General features: G+C 38.9%; 1 long non-coding RNA gene across 1 annotated transcript; it reads left to right on the plus strand.

Annotated features, from left to right (window-relative positions):
- The first annotated feature begins 5873 nt into the window (after positions 1-5873).
- Positions 5874-22719, plus strand: LOC136289301 (uncharacterized). The gene is made up of 3 exons (XR_010720754.1): positions 5874-6219; positions 15215-15288; positions 20879-22719. It is a non-coding gene; the product is annotated as an uncharacterized lncRNA (long non-coding RNA).
- Positions 22720-23407: the final 688 nt, after the last annotated feature.

The following is a 23407-nucleotide window of genomic DNA, read 5'->3' on the forward strand; positions in this document are numbered from 1 at the left end:
TTTTAGCAGGGCTTGTGATTTGCTTTTTCATTGGGAGCATCTATACGGTTTATGTAACTGTTTTGTTACTGTGTCACGTTTTTCATACTCATTGGTAAAGTGTAATAATAGTATGCTGCAGCAGAGAGCACAGAAAATCTGATGACTGAAGTTCTTACTTGAGCAAATTTTAGCTTTTAATAAAGAATTGTCTTTTAGGGCTCTGACACATTTATAAATATTTCTCTCCCTTTCAAAGCGAGGGTGATATTATCTAGGAAAATTGCAGTGTGGGAGAAAATGCTATGCAACTAAAAAATGAGATTGAATAGACTCTCTAGGAAAAATCAACCTATTCCTGTGTTTCTGTGTTGCAATTTGCCAAAAAATCCAGGTACATTTTCAGCAGGGTGTGTATTTTCAACATAGTCTCTCTGATTCTCAAATTAGCAATCATGGGATCATTACAATTATGTGGAAGAAGTCAGCATGCTACTATTCACATTGATGAAGAAACTTCTGCTTTCAAACCAAATAGCCTATCCTAATATATGTCTCTATGTCCTTGATATACCAGAAGGCAGCCACAATAACCAGAACAGTCAGGAAACAGCAGTACTCTTAAAGCCTCTGTGAACAAGGGTAAGAAGCCTGAGTGTAGGTAAGAGCAAAGAGATGAATAAAGGAGAAAAAAAAAAAAAGAAAGAACACAGAAATAACACTGTAGAAAGATTGCTTGGTGTAAATTTAGTGCAGGTTTCAGTGCAAAACATGGAGACTACACTGGAGGTTGAAAAATATTCTAAATTATGAAATAGAGTATTTAAGGCACATTTTGTAATTTTTTCCATTAGTACCAAGATGATACTAAATTGATGTTGCTCTGAAATAGAGGTTGGAGGGACTTATAAAATAAGATACTTTAAAAAATAATATTATTTAACTAAAAGAATGCAATATAACTGGAAACATTTTAAAAGCATTTCCACTTCTTAGTTCCTTGTTGTTAATCTCAACTGAAACAGTTCACATTTTAAAATATACAAAAAGAAACTTATTTTAAATTATTAAAACAATAATTTTATTATTTGAGTCAATGTAACAAAAAGTAATTTCAAGTTTTTGGCAGAAGGCAAGAAATAATTACTTGAGTTTTACACACACATTTTCAAGAATTATCTGATATTCATAAATATCAGTGGAAAGTTAAGTCTTTTGTGGGTAATTATATAATGTGGTATTTTAAAATATGCCAAGGGCTTTTTAGAGAATTTTAGGATTTTTTTTGAATTTTGTCAATCACAATTAATCTCCCCCCCCAAAAAAAACAACAAAACAAAAAACCACCAAAATAAAATAAAGGATGAAATCCATATTGGAGGCTGTTTTCAATTTAAAAAAAAAAAAAAAAAAAAAAAAAAAAAAAAAAAAGAAAAAAGAAAAAAAAAAAGTTGACAGTTTGGTTCAGAAGTCCCTGTAGAAGAGCACGAGCAGTGTTTTTTCAATAGTTACTGAATTTACAGTTTCAGTAGATACTGAGAGTTCTGATTCAGATACAAATTTTGTGATGCAGAATCAGCTTTGTCATAAGGTTCAAAATGGTTTAGTGCTAAATCCAAATATCAAAACAAAGAGCCATCTTTAATTTTGAGAAACCTCCTAATATCCATTTGACATCTCACAGTGCTGTCTATTAAAAGTGATTTCATAAAATGCATTAATATAAATAGTAAACTTTAAAAACTAATGTAAAATCAGTGTAATGACAAAAGAATTTGGTGCTTTTTTTACATGAAGGTTTAAATAATTCATTTTCTTCTTCCATTTTTGACATCTCAGCACAGCTCAGGCAAAAGTGTGGGCCAAGAAGACAGCTACACTAGGTAGGCAGCCAATTAAAACAGACTGTCATAAAAGAGCAGGATGATTTTTCAGGACAGGCATCGTTATTTTGTGAGCACCAATATAACTTCCTAAATGTCTCACAGATGCAGTCTGAAAGAAATTGCATCCCCCTCCCAGTAAAAATATCTTAGCCACCTCAAAAGGAGAGACCATCTGGAGTCTTACTCACTTCGGGGGATGCTGAGTTAATTGAGTGAAAGTCCACATAACTCTTTAGGAGAGACATGCTGAGGAATAGCAGTAGACTCTAAAGTAGTGTAATTCCAAAAGAATTTGCTTCACTACTGCTATTACTTAATCAGTTGTATTATCACCATACTTGGGAGGCCTAGGCATAAATGAGGGCTCGTTTTGAAGGACTGCAGAAAGGAATTTACTCAGCACAGTTATATGTATTTACATGAGAAATTCAGACAAAATCCAGTAGTATTTCAATAATAAAATCAAACAGCAAAAGGAATGTGCTCATTCTTATGTCCAAAGAAGTGACTCCACCTGCCCAGAGGAGTATCTAAGCTGTGATTGAAAGGTGCAGCACATGCATCCACCCAAGATACTTGGGACTAATGTAGGGACACCAACACTCGGGTCCCAAGCTTTCCTGGCTGCCCTTTTTCTGGGTTTGCTGGTTGCTGTTGGGAGCTGCTCTGCCTCTTTAGACCTGTCTGCATGTTCAGAGCTGTCAGTTTTCTGATCAATTTTGAGAGTTGTTTTAGTCCAAAGTGGTGATACTGTGCTGAAGAGGTGCTGAGGCCTTTCAGTTAAGAAGTCTCCAGGGTCATTTAGACAATCTACAGAGTACTCCTCAGGCTGTAGTCTCCAGTCTGGAAGCTCATCAGCCCTGAGCCATGTAGACTGTGTCTGCAATTTCTGTGCCAAGGACTGACAGGGTGAAAGATAGAAGACTGTCTTGAGAAGAAATTCTTACTGACTGCTAGTGCAGGATCTGTAGTTTGGTATTTTCTTCTGTTTTTCCCCTTCTAATGCTACCTTGACTTTTTATGTAGTATGAAAATGGTAAGTTTTGCCATGTCACATACATAATTCTCTTTTCTAGCCTGAGACTACTTTCTGATTCTTTCTTTGCCCAACAATTCTTCTTTCATTAGTTTTCCCTGGATAAGTTGAATTGATCCTGTTCCAGTGACTGGAAATTTTCATGTCTCTGACCTTAGCCTTATCCTTTAAGCCCTTCCTTTTCCCATTGCTGTCATGGAATTACTTTTCTACATCTATTTACCCTGTAATGGATCTGGGATTGTTAAAAATTCGGCAGACTGGGTCCTTTCCAGTTCATGTGAAATTTATACCAAAATAAATGGGATTTAGGAATCTAAATATATTTGAGGATCTATGTCTATCTATGTCTTATTGCTTTTGGGTGACATGCATAACTGGCTTAAGAAAATTATCTTAAAACTGTACTGTGAGGGCAAATTGGTTTGGTTTTTTTTGAAGAATCAGTTTCTTCCTGCAGATTCCAATAACCTAGCAATTAGAAAGAATGGGCCTTGAAAGACAAGCTCAGTTCTCTTTGCTGCCTGAGAACACTGAAACCAAGAATAGGCATCATCTCCTAATGGTTGGTGGAAGTGGGACTCTGTTCTTTCTCACATAAGGCTGCAGCAAATAAAACCAAGAGTATTTTCCCTATTGATAGAAGACTGACTCTGTAGAGTGGATAGAGCAGTTAGAGATTCCAAATGCAGGAAGAGAGTGGAAAGTGGCCCTAGGAGCTGAAGCCCCTGTATTAATGCATTGTTTTTTACAGCAGTGAAATGCAGAGCCAACGTTGCTCTAGACTTTCAGGTTTTGCAGCCTTCCATTTTTTTCAGGATTGACAGAACTTCTTCTTAACTTGTTTGGCCCATTCAAAAAGGAAAACTGCTCAATTCCAGACACACATGACCTATAGTACCACTTGCTTCTCCCTCTCCTATTTTTCAGAGAACTGATCTTTTAAACATTTGAATTTTCAAGCAAGAACTGTAATCTCCTTTGTCCTGTATACTGCCTAGTACATAGATAGTATGGTGGGAAACAAGCAGAATTTACTGTACATCTCAGAGAAAATCAAAGCACAGCTTACCTGAGGTCTACAGGTGCACCCTCCTATCCCCCAGCCTGGGGAAGCTGGAAGTCCTGCTGTGTCCATGTGTTCTGCTGAATGGATGCAGTCCTAGTCTGTTGTCCAGGTTGAAGCACAATCTGGAGCACAATAAGCACTCCTTCCAAAGAAAACCTGAGTGCACAGGTGGGAGATTACACAATGACATCCTTTCTGATCTGAAGACCAGAAACAAAGCAAGACTATCCTTCCACCTAAACTCAAACTTTTATTTTACTGATGGCCTAGTGAAGCTGAAGAGCTGTGGCACCATTCACAATGTCCTTTCAGGAGTTTTGGGTAGCTGAAATTTGGAGGACAGGTATTTTTATTCTTTGAATAAAATTAGTTCTTTGAATAGAATTAGTAGAACCTGTAACACTGGAGAATCACTTATTGAATGGGAAGGAAGGAAGGAAGGAAGGAAGGAAGGAAGGAAGGAAGGAAGGAAGGAAGGAAGGAAGGAAGGAAGGAAGGAAGGAAGGAAGGAAGGAAGGAAGGAAGGAAGGAAGGAAGGAAGGAAGGAAGGAAGGAAGGAAGGAAGGAAGGAAGGAAGGAAGGAAGGAAGGAAGGAAGGAAGGAAGGAAGAAGAGAAGCCATCAAAAAACCCAAGCAAATTCAAATGGTAGAGCAAGAATAGCAAGATATGATAAGAGACATAGGGACTTAGAGGAGGCAGCTTGAAATGAGGGAATGAGAGCAGTGAGAGTGAGAAGACATCAAAGTGGAAAACTGATACACAGAAGAGCAGGTGGGAATGGAGGAAGGAGAAAGGGGAAGGAGTATCTTGCAGAGATGCAGAAAGAAAAGACAAGAAGAAGGAAGAATGTGACAATGAGGGATAATAAGAGAGCTGGTACATCATAGGAGAAGAGAGAAATGGAGGAAGAAGGTGACCAAAGGGAAAGAAAGAAAGAAAGAAAGAAAGAAAGAAAGAAAGAAAGAAAGAAAGAAAGAAAGAAAGAAAGAAATGCTAGAGCCAGAAGAGAGGAATGAGAGAATCTTAAAGTAAGAGGATTTATGGAGAAATGAAAGCAATCACAGAAAAAGAACAGTGTAAAATGAGAAAATGAGCAATGGAAGCATGAAGAGAGGAAGAAGAATGAAGATAACACGAAGTACAGCCTCTACATGAAATGACAGACTTCTAGATGTTAGAATTAAGGTAGATGAACCCCACTGTAAGATGTGAAAAAAACACTTTTTTAAAACTAAGAGGTTATAGCTGAAATGCAACTATTTTGTAGAAAATACAAATTGTTATGATTTTTATAAATGTTGGGTTGTGCTACATATTGCTTTGTAAAAAATGCTAAAGCAGAACAAATTATATCAAGATGTTGTGCAGAAATTAGAAAAAGAAACCTGATACTTTATAACACAGGCAGGAAAAAGCTGTCTCATGTATGCCATGACTTACAAATCTGTGGGAGAGATTGTGGCCTGGGTCCAGCCCTCACTTTATACATTAGTGGGTGTAAAGGGTGATGTCACAGAAGGATTAGGTCTAATCCTGGACAAGAAAGCCTTGTGATGACTCAACAAGGAGGAGAAAAGATGCAGCTAAATCAGGTTAAAGTCAGGCTTTATGGGTTTGGATGGAATCAGCATTTTGCCTGTGTGGTCATGCTTTGCACGTAACAACATACTCAGTTCATGATGATGCTCTGTCTGCAACTTTCCTATTCCAGCCTCCCACTTCAGCACGCTGCTGACCCAGTGTCTGGCTGCCACTAACTCGAAATAGGAGACTCCAGAACTGATATAAGGAAAATTTTAATTACCAGCAGAGCTATTTGCACCATTTAAGTTTCAAAGTGCATTGGTCAGTGCAAATAACCAACACATCAGGGCGAACCTTTGTCTGCCATGTAGTAAAATAGGGGGATGCTTGATAAACCACTTTTAATTCTCCAGTTCCGTTGGTAGTCTTTGAATCTTCTGTGTGGCAAAGCACAGGCTAGTTTGAAATGACCAAATTTACTCACCTGCCAAATGGTTGCTGTGGATTACCTGGTTCCTCTGACCTCAGAGCTCTGCTGGATGAATGGCAGATGGGAGGACAGGTGTTTCTGCATAGGACTGCAATTTGTGTAGAAGCTGTTGATGAGCCCTGGAACATCTTTGCACCAAGCCTTTTAGTCAGACTATCTCATGCATGGAGTCAGACAGGCAGTAAGGACCTCAGGGCACCTCTCTGTCATCACTGCCTGAATAAGAAGCAAAAGGTGAGTGATTTGAGTGTTGTCTGAAGTGGTCACTGCACAGAAGGTCTATTCTCACAGCTAGTACTATAGATATCTTTCTTGTATTGAAATGAAAGCAAACCATTTGCAGGGATTTATAGAACATTTAATTTAATTTTTACTAGAAAAGCACTAGAATTCTGTTTGGTGAGGTAACAAATGGAAAACTTCTTCGCAGCACATCATGGTTCTGATAGATACTTCCTTTTTTCACTTATTTTTGAAAGTAATACAGAAGTGAGTGATAATTGTTGCTGAGATTATTTAGTTTCTATTTCAAAGAGGTCCAGTTTAATAGTTTTCTTTAGGCTTTAAACAGATTAGAGAAATAGGGACTCCAGTGACACAGCCCAGTGTAATGTTTCTTTATTCATACTTGTTTTTAGTTTCAAGAAAACAATTGCCTCTTTGAAAAGTGCCATTTACACAAAACAGATTTTTTAAAGTCTTGCAGGTTTATTTCAGAAGTTTGCTAGACAGTATGGGGGCTGGTCTAAAAGCTCTGCTTTGCAACTGACAATTTAAAACTTTAAATGGGAGGGCCAAATCTGCCCCAGAGGTAAGTCCCCTAATGTGGATATGACAGCTGGAATAAATTGTTCCATTGTTTGCAGTGCTAGTTACTCAATTATTAAATTACTACAACAAGGCTTGGAGGTGTAAGAAAAGAGTATAGGAAAGGCATTCTAGCACATGAAATAAAAATGAGAAAAAATAACAATTTTTCTCACTAGGAAGCATGCAATTAGATTATATTTCACAGCCAAAATATTGTGTAAACTGGAAAAAAAACATGACTAGACAAATCAATGGAAATGGTTATCTGACAGTTGTCACCCTTTGCACGACAACTTTGACATACTTCATTTGAGTCACTTCCCAAAGGACAGTTGTCAGTCCAGCTGTCAAAACCACATCCCATCTGGAATAGCTCTGTAGAGAGAGGCTACAGGTCCCAGCCTGAGGACATGAGGGAATCCCAGCACCCTGGGCACATGGAGAGGGAGCTGCACTGTCCTCATGTGCTACCCAAACAGAGGACAATAGACAGAGCCAGGACAGCTACTGGTGATCCTCTCTGCACTGTGGAAATGTGTTCTGGCAGGGGAGTCTTCTTTCTTCCTTCAGCTGGAGAGGCTTTTCTTGTCTCGTGAGCTCCTTGCTTTTGTGAGGAGCCAGCACCAATGTTGATCAGGAACTGGTAATTTACTATGACAACATCTCAAAATCCCTCCCATAAAGTTTTCTGAGATCATTTGACCATTGTCTTGTGTCCAAGTATGGAGGAAAAAAGCAGAAAACAACTTCAATCTCATGTGTTTCTGAGAATGATCTGGAAGAGATTTTGGAGCACTAAAAGGAAAAAAAAATCAAAGCAAGGTCATATCTGCAAAAGGACTCAGGGTTGATAAAGTTCCGGATAAACTTGGGTATAGTTAAGCATAATAATGATCCTGAAATCCCCTGCTCCGCTAACCCGATATGGATACCTAAACTCACCAGGAGCCCCCCTTTTGATGTTTAACATTACTATTATGAGAATTCAGTTCTCTGCAGCCCTAGTATGAGAAATTCAGCAGCTGGTTCAACACTTGATCAGGTTTCAGAAATAGAAATTTCCCCCTTAGTCTCTCTTTAAGTTGGAATATATTCTCAGAACATTCATAGCAAACATGCAGAACAGTGTGCTGCTTGAAAAACACAGTTATGAATATTTTTAAAAGGAAATAGGCAGGGTTTTTTAATTCCTCCATTATATGATACAATAGCATTTTCTAATACTTGAAAAAAATGTGAATTTTTGTCTCGAGGCCTTTCTTGACTAGGCTGAGAAAGTTCGATGTCAAGTCTTCCATTTCACATCTGACCTTTTCAGATACAGGTTATTCTGTATATTTTTTGCATCTTCTTGAGTTGAAGTTGGAATAGTCACAGGAAAAAGAAGACTAACAAGACGAAAAGGAGAGCACAAAGCAGAAGGAGAAATGAGTTTGAATTCCCACTGGCTGAGGAGGGAAATGAAACTTGATGCTCATACTTCTTGAATAATTACTTTTGGCTTGGGTTTGCATGGGAAGTTTTTGGTAGCTTGGTGGCTACAGGGCTGGCTTCTGTGAGAAGCTGATAGAAGTTTCCTTAATGTCTGATGGAACCAATGCTGCTGGCTTCAAGTGTGTGCCCAGCAACTCCAAAGAGTTTATCTGAGGGCAGCATAAGGAAGGGGAGGGCTCTGTTAGAAGGGCAAGGGTGCATGAGAGAGCTGTGCTGTTTCTTGGCAGTAAACAGGGAGGTAATACATGGATTATAAATGCATAACACCACTCAGGAGGTGGGAACAAGGATGGGAATACTGAGGATGTGGAGCACAGGGACTGCAGGAGAGGAAATGAGAATTGGGAACAGAAGGGGAAATAAAGGTCTGAGGAAATGTTTGATAAAAGATTTGGAGAAGAAGGGTGACAGAGGGGGAAAGAAAGACTGTGTTTCAAAAACGGTTAGGAAGGCCTTATTTCTCTGTTTTAGGAGATTTTTTTTTTTACTTCCATTTGGGGATTGCAAGGACTGCCTCTGGAGGAACAGGGTTAGTGAAAGTTATGGGAAAATAATTGTCAGAGATGAAGTAAATCTAAGCAAGGAGAGATGGGGGGGGGGAAGATGAGTGGCTTTTGTATGGGAAAAAGGTGATTTGAAACAGCAGAGGCCTTGGAAGGGGACAATGTGGAAGAGGACCCTCAACAGAGAAGGCATTTGAAAGAGTTTTTAGGCAGAAAGGACTCAGAAATTTAAGGCTTGGGACAAAAGGGACTGAGGACAGTATGGTGTGAGGAAGAAGTTAGGGTTATCAGTCTGGTGAATATCATTTTCTGGGCTCTGATGCCAGAGAAGAGGCACCAAAAGAACAGCCCAAAGAATAGCACTTCCCTTTTTCTCTGTAGAAATTAAAATAGCCCTATTTTGGACAGAATAATCCAGAGATTACTTTTAAAGTCAGAATGACATGAATACCTACTGATCTGTGGAACAATGGTGCCGTATAAAAATTTTCTACATGACAGCCAATTTGAGAGACTGAAACATAGGGTTTCTGAACTTGTTTCACACAGAAAGTGTTCCAAATAAATCCCAGTTTTTAACCAGACACTCTTCCACACAGTGGCATGCATCAGTTTAATCTTCGTTATTTCCTTAAATATATCTTCTCTGTAGGAAACTGATCCCAAATCCTTCATTCAGATCCCAGATCGGTCAGTAGATGGTCAGATAATCCTACTCTCCATATGCTCTGAGTGCTGAATTTGTATCAGTTCATGTCAGCACACTTTTGTTCTGCTTTTTTTTCGAATAGGGCAGGACTGAGCTCTCTTGAAAACCTGTCTGTAATACATGGTTGTTTACAGACCACTTGATAACAGAAGTCACAGCACATATTTGTGTTGGCTGATAATCCTTTGTCAATGATGGATGAAGATCAGGTGTCATTTCTGATTCTTTTGGATGTGTCAGCTGCCTCCAGTACTGTTGACCATGAACTGACCTGCACTCTGGCAGTCTGGAAGCAAGGACAAATGGGATGAGTTGTGGAGCTCAGAGTTATGTGCAGCTTTGTGCCCTGAAGCATGTTGGCAGTGGGTTGAGGCAGGGATCACTATTAACATCTCTTCTGTGTAAAAAGAAACTCAGTTGATTCTTAATTTCAGAACATTTTTATTAATATGCTTACCTATCAACATTTTGATAATGCAGCTTTTACACTTATATAAGTCTCTGCTTGCTTGCCATATAATTTAAAAAAAAAAAAAATCCTGTAAGCTTATACAAAATATTTTCTACAAATATTTTCCCCCACAGTCTTGCCTTTAGCTCATGCTTCCTGCAACTGCCTCAAAAATGGATGAAAGAAGTTTTCATACAGCAAGCTCTGAAATGCCACCCACCTGCCCCCTCAACAAGCAACCAGACTAGTCTCTGTTGGACCCGAGGGTATAGTATAGGTTTTGTAACCAAAGATGGAGGCAGTTCTGCTAGATAGTTCCTCTCATCCTTTTTGGCTCCATTGCCACTGTCTCTCCTGCTCTCAGTGAGATGTTGCAACATAATTATTTCTTTCATTCAGTCAGAATTTGGGTTATACACAGCTCCAGGGGCCTCTTCCATACTGTGTATCCAATTTAAATGATGGGGGAGGAGAGAAGGATTGCCTGTGCTTTTCAGTCTCCACTTCTTTATTCTCTGTGTGGCAACTAAAGTTGCCTCTAAGTTGCAGACCAAAAATCAACAGCCTGCAGTCCACCTGGAAATCGCAGACAACTGCTCAAACATGGGTGCAAGCACTGCCTGTGTGTACAGCTCTTCTTGGGAAATCTGCCTGAGCCATCACACAGAGCCACCAGGTGATCCCTGCATCAAGGGTCACCTAGAGAATTTTACATCCAAAGGAGGAAAAAGCACGGATGATGCTGATAACCCAGTCTGAAGGCAATCAGCTTCTCAATGGAATTCCTATGGCAAGGCATATTATGTCATGTTAGGTCAGCCATGCGAGGAGCCCATGTTTAAACTACTTGTCAGGTGCAAATACGAGATAAATAGACACAAACTTCTCTACCTTGCAGTTACTGGCCTCCTAGGTGCAGTTAGTCAGAGAGGTAGGTAATTAGGTGGAGAGATAACTCAACGATTAAGAGCAAAATCAGATCGGTGTACCACAGACATTCTGGGTAAACACTATGAGGATGGGAAATTTTGCATTGTACGAAGGGGTGCAATAGAGGGATTTTCCTTTTCTTTTAAAGATTCAGTTACATGTCAGCATAGCTCTATGGTTAGACGTGGCCTGTGAAATCCTACTATAATTAGAGACAGTTAAATCCAAGCCCTCTACCAAGAGAAATAAACCATTATGTCATGGCTTCCATACATTATATTAATTTCTCTAGTTATTTCCTAAAGAGGGGGAAAAGAAAAGATGGCAGATTACACAATCCTGACATTTGTCCACTTGCTGCTGCTTTTTTTGGCCCGTCTTTAGCTAGAAAGATGTGAGCTTTGGGAAACAAACGGATTTCCCTGAGGACCCTGAACTAGCATCGTGCCACAGCCAACTGCTTCAGCCACTTGGAAAAAGTGCAGTGTTGTGTCTTCCAAAAACTGTTCCCAGGGTTTCATAATATTTAATTATTAGAGCAGGGTTGTTTACTGAAGGGTGGCAGTTATGCTCAGTCCAGACTTTTGTTTTTTTATGCACTGGCTCAATCTGTTTGTAAAACACTTTGCATGAGGTGATAAAGCCAGTAAAACATTGGTCATGGTGTAGTTCTATTTAGTAAACTCTGGAAGTCTGTTTTGCTCTTTCCACAATACTGAGCATAGATGGATTTCAACTGCCTTGTAGTTTTCTAAGAAATAAAATTACTATGTATTCATTGATTACTCTTAGATTGGTCTATTATCTGACCTCAAATCTGCCTAATTATCTTATAATACTCCATCTCAGCCTTTATTCATCACCATCCTCAGCCGTCTGCTCCACCAGCTGTTATTCAGCGCCTCCATAGTTTTTCTGAAAGACATCTACCCAAGGTGCCACAGGCAGGTGCAGGAGACAGCTGCACAGGATTGTTTTAACATCAGTGCTGTGTTTTCCAGTTGTAAAGTGTTTCCGAAGTTTGTTTTCCTTGGTGAAATGAAAACAACAAAAAGTTAATCTGTTTGTGTAACTTTTTGTGTAACTTTTACTTACAATTTTCACTGTAAGTCTTAAGTTGACTAGGTTCCATCAGCTTAGTTTTGTTTTGCAATATTCTATAATCCTCTGTGGCTTGAGACAATCAGGATTGAGTTTCATTTACGTAGACAAGTTATACAAGGAACATTTCCACAGCAACTAAAATCCTGATTTATAAGACAAAACACAGCTTCCTCCTCTATTCAAACTAATTTACAGGTATTTTGCTATTTATACACCCACAGTTCCTTTGATTTCCAAATGAAGTGCTGCCTATATTAATAATTGTACTGTCACCTTGACTGATGCAAATTCAACTGGTTGTTTTATGTCACTTGAAGTGTTGGCTTTTCAATTTCAGATTTTCTGATTCTCATCTTTCTATGCCCTGAGCCAAAACACTGCCCTAGAAAGGACTACATTACATTTAGTAATTCCTGAAAACCACTCATTGTGCCAGGGTCAGTATGACAGTCCCTTTGATTTTCTTCTCTAAGTAACAGCCAGTTAGTACTCTTTCCCCAAGAAAGGGTTTTGTCAATCAGAATATAATGATCTTATTATGGGATATGTTTTAGTTAATTTTTCTGGGTTTTTTCTGTGTATTCCATGTTACTATTCAACCATGCAAGAAAAAAGCCCCCTCCAAAACACAAGGCAAGCCTGAGATGAAAGGGTGAATCCCTGCTCATTTTCAGATTTTCTGTCACGCAGGTCAGTCCACGTGGTCTCTGTCTTAGGTCTTGAACTGCAAAACAGGGAATAATGCCTCATCCTCTTTGGCAGACCTTTGTCAGGCTGTGAAATGTTCAAGTACCCTTCCCCAGTGTAACTGTGGCAAGGGTAGGAGCAATATCAATTCCAGTGTTGGGAGCTTGTGTAGATTTCCCTATCACGGCAGAAAAATTAGCTCACACCGTCTTGATCAAGCTCTGTGCAAATCCAGGATGTGTTAGATAGTTTGGATGGTGTTTCTTGTTTAAGCAGTTGTCATATCCTCCAGGGACTAGCTGGTGAGCAGACTGCTGTAGCAGTAATGTGTCCTGATGATTGAAACACCCTAGGGACATTAAAAAATACTCGTCTCAAAAGCACCAAATAAATTTTTAAATAAAGATTGCCTTTTTGCCTCATTTATGTGCAATTTCCCCTCCCTTCTATTTCTGACCCTCAAAGACAAAGCCACAAAGACCCTGCCTTATTCACAGGAATGTGAAATTCTAAGAACTTACTGGATGGAACCTTTACAAAACTTCTAATTTGAGGCACTTCCCACTTAAAAAGCAGGAAGAAAGTTTACAAAAGAAAGCTACTCTTTAAAGTTTGGGGGAAACCCCCCCCCTCAGTTTCAAGTATATGCAGTTGAAATACAAGCAGAACACCGCTGATAGCAAAAGCATGATACAATTCCAGTTAGTTTGTGAGGCTGCATCAGCTGAGAGCATGCAGGATGGCTAAGAGCAGGTAAAATGGGCTTGTGGGGTAGGGGCCCTGTCCTTCAACTCATAGAAAATTGCTTTTTCTACATCTGTGGGAAAACGAGATTGTGCCACCCATGATCTCCCTTACAATTATAAGAGCACCAGTTGCAGCTTGACTAATGTTATAAATGTAAGCATGAACCTCATCAAGTCCAGACATCTCATGCAGGATGATGAGCATAAGCTCAGCAACAGTAAAGAGAGAGCCAGGCATCCACAGGCCTACAGTGTACACAGGTCAGGGTGTTGTGTTAGCCCAGCCCTGATAGTGCCGCCAGCCTGCCTTTGTGCTGGTGCCATGTAGCAATGAAAACCTGATTCCTGGAACATGAGTCCAGGGTGTGCTGCCACATGGAGAGAGGGCTTTTCTCCTCTTTGTGGGAAGGTCATTATCTGTAGTCTACTGATGGCCAGCATAGTCAAAGTTTCTTTCTGGTATCAGAATAGTTACACAGGTGATGAAACCTGGGTGAGCATTATCTGTGGATCAGCTACATTGCCTTTGAAAATAGAGGCTGCACTTGTCTTCAAAACTCATGGAAATGGAGAACACCTTAATAAGAATAAAAGTGTTATTTTTAGAAGGGAGTTAGACTGGCTTTTATTTTCACTTTTTTTCTGTTTGAGCATTTACAATCCCTTCTTGGTCTTCCTACGAAGCAAAAATAGTTGAAACAAAATAGAAATAGCAATACAGAGCCTAATAGATTCAACTGAAGGTATGCTTCAGTTTCATCAGCTACAGAAAATAACTGTAAAAAAGGAGTAAGGTGACTATCAAGGTTAAGAGTATAATAATATAATGCAAATAGTTTTTGTTTACTTGTTCATTAGTCGTTAACTAACACATCTGTAATCCTCTGTTTGCTGATAATTTAGACTACGGTCATGTGAATTCACTAAAAACACTGGACTTAGAGAACCTTCTAATGTCCAACAATGTGGTATTTCCAGGAACAGATGAGCGTCTCTGTTAATTTACTGTCAGTCTACCTGGAAGAGGCCAGTCACTGATTAAACACTGAGGACTAATCAATAAAGAGCCATGTCTTTGATCTATTTGGTGCTGTTTCCGACTACAAAAAGTAATGCTCTTAATGAAATATGACTCTCTTGCTTTTTCAGTGTAAAATCTTGTGTTTTAAATGGTTGTTTATTTAAACCCTTATGAAATAGTAACAAGAAGTGGCTTTTGTTTACTTGTTTCAAACAGTGCAATAGCAGCTTGCTCATGTTGCTCTTAACTGGTTTAAGGTTCTGTTTAGAGGTTTTTACATGTGACCCAGAAGTCATGTTTTGATCTTTGTCAATAGCACATGGGAGGATTTCCTAAAGATACAATTTGCATCTATTTTGTCATGTTAAATAGGTCAAGTGTAGTGCCCCAGTGTCACAAGATACAATTGCTGAATTCTCTAGGGGTGAATCCTGGCTCAGCTGATGGAAGAGCTGGGACCAGAAATAGGTATCTATGTGCTGTCAGTCTGCTTTGACCTTGCCTCACAGATGTATATTTTATTTTCTTGCAGTGCGATCTAACACGTCTGTTCACTAGCACTGAACCCTCACAAGAAACCTTTAGCTGTCTAAAGGTTTCTTAAAAATCACAAAGTACTACCCCCACTACACCATCACTCAAGTGCTGCCTCCCTGACAAGTATCTCACTTGCCTCTTCATAGTTTTTTGCAAATATCAGTTGAAACAAATGAATGTTCACTGGCTTTAAGCTATCTGCTGTAAAGAATGCTAAGGTGTCCTATTGTTTCCCAGGCAATGTCTACCATAGCAAGCTGAAATGACCCTGAATTTAAGTATGGAAGCAGAAATTCACGATTCCTTGCCAGGTATGGTTTTATTTTGTGTTGACAGACTTTATAGACTTGCTAATCCCTTCCTTCTGGTGTTCCTACTGTTTGGGATCGGCCAAACTGTGCACCAGTAAAAATAAAAGTGATAAGACTGCTGTCAGTGCCTTTCTATACTTCTCTCTGCTCTCCCCTCCTGCCCAGCAAATGCTGTAGATGTGAAGAGTTTCTACAGACGGCTGATGTGAATTAAGGCTGTACCAACCTCTTTTATACCCTCCAGTTCTATTCTCTGGCTCACCTAGATCCTAGCCCTGGCTGGAGCATACCAGAACTCCTTGTTGGCTTGCGTGTCCACCAAGGAAACATCAGCTGTGTATAGGCGCAGGAAGGAGAAAGGGACAGACAGAAGCTGATTCCTACTTTAACTCCTAGCAATATATTTTTGCTAGTGACTCTCACCTATAAAATGATGCCAGACGAGTTCTCAGGAAATGTAGAGAAGGTATTTTTCCTTCTAGTCTCTCTTAGAGGATAGGTAACCACGCCTTAGCAAGAAGGATATGGAACAGTTTTGGTCTCTCAAATGTACTTGCTGGCGTTACAAGCCCACTCTGCTATCTGGGGAGGGTTCTCCTAAGAGGTGTCATCATTAGTGAGTCATGAAATGTATATAAGCTAAATTGATGGGGCAGGGAGTACTGTGGGGAGGACAGGGAGGCAGAAGCAAGATCCTCAGGCTGATCAATCAGATGGGAGATAAGCTGATTCTCAGCAGCTGAGATGCTACTCAAAATGCTCATTTGACTTTTAAAGCGCAGCTCAGGATATGATCTACATACTGCTATGAGGTTTTGATTGGTACCTCACCTTGCAAGCTGAGATTGAGTCTTGTGGTGTCCAGGTGGTTTTTCCAGTCTTTCTTGGAGTAGGCCGCAATTGCTCATCAATTCACAAAATATTGAATGTTTGGCATGCGTCTTCTAGTGCATATGTTCTTTGTGCTTCTTTATGATTTGTTATATTTTCATCCCAGTCATCATCAGTACTCTTCTTATGAAGGTAAATAGAATAAATCAAAGGCGAAAGACAGAAGAGTGGGATAATGGCAGCAGTTAGCAGAGAAGAGTGGTTAATAAACACTAAATTCTTTAAGGCAAAACTACAAAATGGTGAGTGAGGTAGCAACAAGATGTTTGGTACACAAAAACACAGTGACTATCTTTTACAGTATAACAAGGCATTACTGTGTTATTACAGAACTTGGGCAACGCTTTGGTTCCCAGACCAAAACACTCCTGGGCATCCACAGGAGCAGCTTCTGGGCACAGATCCACGGGAACTTTGTGTTCTGATTTAAATGCCATAACTGATTTTAGGTTTTTCTGGGGTCATCTGGAACTTGTGAGTAAGCCTCACAAAACTCAGTCACTGGAAATCTGTCAAAATAGAGTTGGGATCTCAGGCTTTCACCAGCAGCGACAAATCTTACACCAATCCATTTATAATTAGTAAATGAAAAACCTTCTACCCTTTAAATTTTCCTTTTGTGTATCTATTGACAGGATTTAGTTCATTTCATCAATGCTGACTAATCAGGTCCCCAAAACTGCTAAGAACTTGAAGATGCAGTTATGTTAAAAAGAAAAAAGGTGGGAAATTCTATTCTCCTGAATTAATCTGGGTAATAAGAAATCAAAGGAGTTTCTTACCCATTAAAAACAAAGAAAATATACAATATTTTCACTGGATCTCTGCTCGACAAATAAAGATAAAACTGACATATTTATTTGTACAAAGCTGATCATACTCTTTCATATGCTTACAAAGCTAGCTGTAATAAAAGGGGCTCAGGTTGTTACGTAATTGTACTGAAAAAGGATTTTTATATTGAAATCAGGAAGAAAACCTGCAAAACACATTGAAGAGTTCAGTAAGGTGACAAGTGTGTCCTTCTGCTGGAGCATTTCAAAGGAATGACAGTCAATATCTTGGGCCCTAGGTATCTATAGTGCTGAAAAGATCAATTTGAGCATTAAATGTACAACAACACTATCTCTTTCCTGTGAATGCAAGTGGTATTTCTGCAATTATGAAAACTCCTGATAATGCTCTTATTTTGTGAATAATATATATTCACAAAAGGAATACTTTTCATTTTTGATTTGTGTCAGTCACAACTCTAAGAGTTCTACTTATCTCCAAATTGATCCAACAGGTGCCCGAAGATTGGAGACATTTTAATTCTGACAAGTTTAAAGGATGTCTGTCTTCGAATAATATTCCTAAAAAATAGTTGCTGGGAAATGAACCTCCATCAAAAGCAGAACAATAATCTGCTTGCCCTTTGTGATGTGGGCCACACATTTAGCTCCTTGTATTTGAAGGAATGCCATTACAGTAAACAATGATTTACTTGTTTATAGGTAACTGTTTGAAGTGTATTACTGGATACAGAAGCAAAAAGGAAAGAAGAATAGGAAAGGAAACCTGATAATACCTTTTACTGACTGTTTTTCAGTTTCAATATCTTGATGTCATACCTCTTTTCCTTTGGTTGTTGACCTTGTAAATATCTGATGCAAATACTTATTCTTTATGGTATGTTCTGTTTATATCTTACAGACTGTCACTTGCTTTTATAGACCAACACTTCAGACAAAATACAGAAATCTCTGAGCTTTTAAAAGAATTATTTCATAAGACTAGGCATAGCTACATTGAGATCTTTTCTTCCAGACAGACAATACTCCTTGTTCTTAATAGGTTCTACTATTTGCCTATGAACATTCATTCAACCATAGAAGGAAAGAGACCAAAAGGTCACCTCAAATTTACCTTCATCTATGAGTCAAGTACTGAGAGAATCAGAATACAAGTGTGTATGAGACCACCCTCCTGCTGAATGAACTGTTGTTCTGGGTACCTATTATTTCTCTTGGGTAGAAAATAAACTCTTAGAAGAGTGATATTGAAATCATGCTTTCCTATTAGGATCTGCAACAAAGTCAATGCGCTTTCACTCAAAGATATGTCAAAGCTGTCATGGGGTCGAAGGTATCAGTATTGATTCCTGCATGAAGTTCTGGTTCTACTGAGATCAACAGAAAAAATCCCATTGGTCTCAATGAAGCAAAGATTTCATTGCTTATCTTTCTTTATTATTAACAAGAGTAAATTTCAGAGAGTCTCATTAAAATAACCTGATATTTTATTACATAGAAGGGTTCTCTTACCACTCATAATAAATAGTGGGAATAGAAGAGCAACAGAAAAGACAGAAGTAATATGAATGTGAACAGGGATAGGAGCTGAGATTGCAAATATTAAGTAGTTATTAGTCTTTTTCACCCTTAGAGATATTAATGATCCCCAGCTTTAGTTCTCAAAGAACCCATTTTCCATCCTTGCATTCTTTTCCAGAATTAAGTTCAAATTTCCATGGGAAATATAAAAAGGATCAGGAGTAATCTATATACCAATTTATGAGGCCTTCATTCACTACCAGCAGTTTCCTCTTTTGCTCTCAGATATTAACACAACATCTGAATGCCTTAAAAATGTTAATGAATTTATGCTATAACCTCCTGGAGAATTAGAGAGAAATATTATCTCTATTTTACAGCTGGAGAATGGAGACAGAGAGACTTTGTGATGTGCCTGACATCTCTCACTGGAATTTTCAAACTCTGTATTTAAACCATAACACTTTCTTAGCTTCTTATTATCTTTGCTTTGGAGATTCTAGTTTATTTAAATTCTGTACTCTTGAACACTTTTCTCTAGGCCAAATCCATGAAAAACTGATTCTTAACCTCAATAAATATCTGGAAAACCCCTTGTCCAGAAGAAAGCCAGAGTTTTTCCTGGTTGCTGTAACTTCTGAGGCAACAAAAAGAGAGCCAAAAAATGGACTCTAAAGGATCTCAAAACATCTTTGAAAACATACTAAATTCATACAGACTCAGACTTAACAGATTTCCTTGTCTTAATTTTTCCTGTGATAGAGTTACTAGTAGTTCTTCAAACTGAAATTATATTGTTTGCACTATTTGAGTTATTGGTATTTTGCCACTTTTTTTTTTTTTCTGAAGCTCTCTCCTGAATTAATTATAAAGGGGTTTTGGACTACTTTTATGTATAGCTTTCACTTTATGAGGGTGGGATTGCATTGTCATGATGCCTTTTACTTTGCGATGAATCTACACACTCATAAATCTGTCTCAATCTAAAAACTTAAGAATGTAAGTGGATGTTTTGTCTGCATTCTGTTTTGTAAGGAGGGCAGGAACAGCCAGGTTTGCTGTGCTGCTGCAAGGAGTAAGCTCCATTTGGTGGTACCCCATGCTGCTGTGGTAATACCACTTCCAGCCCCCAGCTGTTTTGCTAAGGGTTATCTAAGTGTGGTATACTTATATATAAGTATGTAGTACATATAACTATCATTTTGTTAATGTTTTATTTGTTTTCTAATTAACTGTATCAAGCCAAGTTTCTTTAAACTAGAGATTTAATCTTTCCCTAGGATCTACTTTTCACAAACCTAGAATTCAGTTATGCCTTGGCATAGGTATTTATACAAAGGTAGTTTATTCTATATGACACAACACACTTATGAGTTTTGAAACATCTATAATACAGAAAGATTTTACAAGGAGTAAAATGAAGCAAGAAGAATGAAGTTATTGGAAATTTTCTTAATTCAGGAAGGATTAATACACACTGCTGTGGACTCCATTCCACCGCTCTTGGCTTGGAGAACTATAGAGTGGAAACTTTGGATTCTGCCTTAGGGAAGAAGATTGAGGAAAAAACCATGGACCTTCTTCCCATAAAATTGCTGCTGTAAATAATATTTGGCTTTGATTTTCCTTTTACTTATACCCATTTCACATTATGGAAGTGCTACAGACTTATTGAATCTGTTACTGACTGCTGTAGAAATAAGGGAAGTTAGAGCTGGGTTGATTATATTTTACTCTGAAACAGTCTGTCAGTGATAAGACTGAAAGACAGAGTAACTTATTCAGCACTTTTCCTGGTTTATTCAATATAAAGAATGTTGGACATCTAGAAATTGGAAAATTCTGGACACCACCAGTGTTGACTGGTGCAATGCAATATCAGCCTTTCAGCAACCTGAAATGTCTTCAAAATAGGCTCTGCTTTGAGAAGGTGTTTGGATCAAAAGGTTTCCAGGTGTTCCTTCTAAACTGAACTGTTTGTTGATTTTGTGTTCCTACTCACTGCTCCCTGTAAAGCTATAACTACACAGAGCCATGTCCATGGCATTCTACATGCCCATGTTTCCCAGTGCTTCCAATTCCAGAACTAAGTACAGCATCAGCTTCCAGGTCAGGCTCTGCACTAGTCTTGCTCTACAGCTGAGTTAATGCACCCTTGAGTAACACAGTACCAGCCCTGTCACCTTCTTTTGTTTCCAGCAGCTACTCTCACTTTAACACCAAATCCTTCAATTCTGATACAAAGCATAACCACAGAATCATAGAATCCTGAGCTGGAAGGGACCCACAAGGATCGCCAGTTCAAATCCTGTTAATAAATTAGTAAACCAAAGATCACCTGTAGTTACTAAGTCTTTGTTTCTCTGCACTTTATTTTCTTACAGACTCCTGGTTCTGGGAAAGGATATCAAGACTGCCCATCCTTCATGAAGCCAAGGAAAGTTCTGGACAGATTATTAGTTCAGATGGGTTATGATATGAAAACCATAATACCAGACCCAAGACAGCTGAAGAAGCAGCAGAGCTGTGCCTTTGTGGTACTGAATCAGTCAATATCCACTGTACAGTTAATCTGCCCAGGGAGGTGCCTGTACATTATGAAGAAGTGGAGGTTTCATGTGCATGCTGTTCACTGACATTTGCAAGATTTGCAATTCCACTGGCAGTCACTGAATGAAAATGAAGCAATTTGGTTCAATAATGCAGATGTCAAAATATTAAACATCCAGGACAATTATATTGGGAGAGTGTCATCATCAATTTTATTTATTTTTCTTATTTTGGAATTGTTTGAATGGTATATTTCCCATTGTGGTGAAAGATGATAAACAGAGGAACTGAATTGAAGCTAAATCACTCATAAATCCAACTTTCAGTAAGGTGACAACTCATTAATTCAGGCACTGGAACAAGTAAGATCATTAAATATTATGACACACTTCATCCAATTCCTCTACAAAATAATTTTCTTAATGTTGTTTTTGTAAAGGAAATTAGTATCAGTCAATCAAACATGGACATGCACAATTCTAATTATGTATTTTGCCAATATCATATAAAGAGGATGTTTGGTGCTTTAGCTAGCATGTATCCAAAGTGTGTGTAGTGGTTTGAAAGCAAAACAAATGAGAGGCTCCAAGTCAGAGATACAATTTAATAGGAAGAAAAAAAAAAGAAAAGGAAAATAAAATAGATGCAATACTACAAAATACCACTGTCAGAGTCAGAATACTACCTGAGCAGAGTGATGGAAGCAGTCCAGATGAGGTGGTCTTCTTGAAGCAGTGATCCCATAGAAAGGTCTGGTAGCTCTGGTCCTCTGGGAATCCAGTGGGTAAGGGCCCCCTGTACTGTCCCAAACCCCAAATTATATTCAGGTGAGAATGCTTGGTTCCTCCCCCTGGGCAGAGCATCTCACAGTGGGATGATGAGTCATGCAGGGGGTCCTTGATGGCCCATTAAACAGAGATAGCTCCTGGGGGGAGTTATCTGTGAGTCATGGGCAAGGCATCTGATGGGCCATTAACAGAAGATAATGGCCCAGAGGGAGGGGGTCTGGGAAAACACTGCCCCACCTGGATTCAACAGTCCATGAAGATGGTGATAGAATACTTTGTGCATATCCTATGCTACAACCCAGGACAGTGTGCCAGAAATATTTGAGCTCACTTTTATAAGAATAACCCATTTTCCAACATAAGAATAACCCATGGCCTATTTCTGTCATATGTGACTCAGGGGGTTTATTGCCCTAAAAGAGATGAAGAAGCCTGTGTAATACAGGGTGAAAGGTGGGCAGGTAAGCCAGAGGAAGCTAATGACACCATTCCACCAAGGGCTGGACCTGGCTGCAACCACTTTCGATTCTCCTCCAAAGCAGTGAGATCATTATGATGATATTGCTTGGGAATTGACACTGACCTGAAATTATTTTGGTCTGACGCGAATCAAGATATGCAGAGCAGTTCAAGATACCATTGCTTTAATCACATATAGAATCCTGTCAGGTTCTTGAACTTGGTGGAGGGTAGAATTGTACAGCAAATAATTGAAAATGTAAAAGGAAAGAGATAATGCTACAGAATTCTTTACATAAAATGTAGTATCCCTTTCCAGATATAATGTCAGTGTCATATTTCTATGATCAATGTTTTAGATGTTGATAAGTACTAATAATGTTATTACTAAACCTGAAGAGAGGACCTGTTTTTCTTTGATCTGTAGATAGCCCAGATATTTCTAATGAGTATTATGCTTTGTTATATTAGTATTACTTGAGAGGTGTGTGAACATGTCTTTTTATTCAATTATCTACTTGGTCAGCTTACTAACTGCTCTACATAATTTCTTCCTTACTGTTTGAGAAAGCAAGGGAACTGTCTTAAATCAAATACATTCTTTAACTGAGAAATTTTTCACATGCTTTTGTGAGGATTTATGGGATCCATCTAGGTGAAAATGAACTTCTTCTGTAACCACTGGGAGAAATGGGCTATGAATTGCCTGCAAACCAGTGTGCCAGTTGAAGAAGAGATTTGATCTAGCCTGCAATTATCCATACAATTTAACTGTTAATATTAGAAAGAAATAAGCTCCATGTTAGAGTTTAGGCATACTTACACTGCCTAGGACAATACCCAGAAGCCTTTTATAGGATAACAGGCCGAGGACCATTCCCTTCATGGGTGAGGCCACACAGTTTAGTGTGGTAAGGGTTCCTGGCTGTATACCATAACCTGGACTGCTTAATTTTCTCTCAGCCTGGTAACCAAAAGCTCCCAGTGCATGTCTGGGCAGTGCACTGACTCACAGCCACACTGCTGAGGCAGAAGGTCAAATTGGAAGCTGCTAGCTTAAACAGTAAAGTTCATCCACACCCGGAGGTGAGTCAGGCAGGAGATATTTGCAACAAA

Source organism: Chamaea fasciata, unplaced genomic scaffold (genome assembly GCF_029207755.1).
Source record: "Chamaea fasciata isolate MVZ Bird 193981 ecotype frontalis unplaced genomic scaffold, bChaFas1.0.hap1 SCAF_5, whole genome shotgun sequence".
NCBI classification, from domain to species: Eukaryota; Metazoa; Chordata; class Aves; order Passeriformes; family Sylviidae; genus Chamaea; species Chamaea fasciata.